General features: G+C 36.3%; 1 long non-coding RNA gene across 1 annotated transcript; it reads right to left on the reverse strand.

Moving 5' to 3' along the window:
• Window positions 1-320: 320 nt before the first annotated feature.
• On the reverse strand, window positions 321-1,910 carry LOC105252401. The gene is made up of 3 exons (XR_889298.3): window positions 1,525-1,910; window positions 920-1,132; window positions 321-807 (listed from the first exon to the last, which is right to left on the reverse strand). It is a non-coding gene; the product is annotated as an uncharacterized LOC105252401 (long non-coding RNA).
• Between the last annotated feature and the right edge of the window lie 939 nt (window positions 1,911-2,849).

A 2,849-nucleotide genomic window follows, 5' to 3' on the forward strand; every position in this document is an offset into this window, starting at 1 on the left:
TTCTTCTTCGATCATGACATTTTTTTGAAACTCGCAAGACGCGCGATTTTTTATTTTTCTACCGAGTTAAAAATGTGAAATTTGTTATAAAATCGTGATTTAAAAAGTATTAATATTATATGTATTATGTTTTAAGAATCTAGGAAATCTATTATATTTTAGATTCTTAATATATTATTGAGTGTATGAGAGAGATTAATATTTGTTGTTCTTGTCTTTCAACGAATAAATATTTTCGTGAGATATGTTATTTTACGATATAAAAATAAACCTTATAAAATAGCTTCGAGTAATTATCTTATAAACTATCGCTACGTTATTCTGCATGCATATACATATAATGTAAGAGAAATTTACATTCCGCATTTTGTTATACGAGAATACCTCGAGTCGATTATTTATTCCTTTTCTCCGAGGGTGGAAACGCGGATAATAAATTACAAGAAAATAGAAAAGAAATTGCATGTCGGATAAAATCCAACATGCGAGCGGTGTCGTGACTGGGGGAAATAGCGGGTCGCGGGTAACCGTCAAGTTAAGACAATCGAGATGCAAACCCGACGTATACATTGTATAGTTGAAATTATAAATCATCCTCTTCTCGTGTACACAACCGCGGCCTAAGTGCGCGACGGTGTTTCACAGCCGTAAGGCTGGCTCTTGATAGCCGGACAATTTTAGCCGGCCGACAATGTCTCGCGTGCGTGTGATCCGCCGAAAACCTTCTCACCGACTTGCATGAAATATTTCGTTGGACATGAATAAACTGGAGCCGCAGCGTTGCCGCAGTAGCCGTAGATGCAGTCGCTGCAACATTTTCACGTGTGTCATCCGCACACGCTCGTCCGCTCGTCCGTTTTGCGCGCATCTACATGTGCAAAAATACACACCCGCACAAATACATACATACGTGGCTTACCTCTTTTCGAGCTCACTGTCGCGCGTTTGCACGTGTCGCCATTGGTCTTCCAGTATACGAGCACGTCCGTGGATGCGCTCGTCTTTTATTGCGGTTGCGGTCCTCGCTCGCGCTATGAAATTTACTCGCACACCGTCAAGGATGTAACATTGTAGCTGTTGCAACTATACCCGCCGGATACGGTCCGCTACCTCGCTTGATTATTCCTAAAATCTTAAGAAATCGATACATTTCGCCGAGATTTATCTTGCAAGTTTTAAAGAGAAAATGCTTCTACACTTTAATCCAATATCTACAATAACTTTACATGTAAAATATTTTTGAAAAAGATGTAGCTTTATAAAATCATAATTATTTATATTAACAGGAAAATGAATAAAGAAATTTTTTAGTGATAGCTGAATAAGTTAGCTTAATATTTATAAAAAGAGGAAATTTATATTTCTATTAATTCGATAATAAATAACTTAATTGATAATTTGATAATAAATAACTTAATTTTTAATAATACATAGCACTAAACCGATCACCGCTCTTTCCGACGTTAAATTTATCAGGAATCGTTCGTAATCGATAAGATGGTAATTGAGGAAAAAAAAACAAACCTGTACGAAGGCACAAGACGACGTGATTATCAAATAGGACGTTCACGAAAAAGATCCAATCTAGCGTAATGGCCGCACGCACGAACGCCCCCGACGAAGATTTTCTCATCCCTTTATTTACATCGATGCACACCCGAACGGTTCCAATATCGTTTGCTTTACGTCCTCCCACCGGAGATTGAGTAAACTCCTATTTATCTACTCATCTATGTGCGTGACCCATCTCCACTGCTCTTCTTTCGCCTCTTTTAGGACCAATCGCTTCGGCTCGTGCAAAGGCACAGATCCGAAATCCTACTGAAATTCTTTCTCCTCTACCTACACATTCCCCAGTATTAAAATGCGAGTAAAATGTTAAATATACTGCGAAATTGAAAAGAATTATATTTTTTCAAAAATATGTCACTTGATATTAAAATGTAAATAATTATAAAAGAGTTTAGTATCAAGAATTTAATACAAAGTAATAGTTTTTATACAAAAAAAGACTAATGCATTATTGATTCAATGAATTTAGTAATGAAAAGACGATGGAATATGTGTTCTCTCTTTTGCTAAACACTTATTCGGATAATTGAGAACGATATGTGTGAGAAGGGAGTGACGTAAGAGACGAAAATAAAATGTTTGACATAAATCTCAGCAGGTATCTAAATTCCCATTTCTATTTCTTGAGCCGTTCCCATTTTCTCGATTACATTGGCTTCAATAAAGTTTCTATAGCACTTTGTTTCGTTAGCGAAAGATGCTTCACAGATTTCCTCTTCTCGTTTCCTAAAATCAATAATGCAATGAATAAATTATTTACAATGTTTGATTCAAACGATTAAATCAATCTACAACATTTAAATGTCCATTCGCTTATGTGTAGTATAATTTTATATTTCACAGACGGCTCTTCAAATATTTATATTGCATTTAACATTTTCTGTCACATGTCTTGCATGTGTCTTCATGTTTCAGTGCGCTTTATAATATGTGATAGGTAATATTTTACTCGGAAAAGATTTCACGCTAATCTTACACCAATTAGCCATCCGACATGCAATTTGGTACATCGTACCAAATTGTTTTTTTGCAATTTTATCGTAATAATTGCGGTAATATCTAGGACGCCTGATCAATTCATGTTAATTGTACGCATCCTCGCTGGGAGTCTCTCGTGGATATTAATACGTAAAGTAAGCTCGCGCAAAGACGCCAGGATTTCTTAATTAGCCAGCTAATTGTAAGTCATCGCGTAACCCGTTGCGCATCTCGAAACCCGCATGACAATATCGTAAAGAGGATTCTTTACGTTCATATACACGGACGATATCGTACTG

Source organism: Camponotus floridanus, unplaced genomic scaffold, assembly GCF_003227725.1.
Source record: "Camponotus floridanus strain SB8 unplaced genomic scaffold, Cflo_v7.5 scaffold31, whole genome shotgun sequence".
NCBI lineage: Eukaryota > Metazoa > Arthropoda > Insecta > Hymenoptera > Formicidae > Camponotus > Camponotus floridanus.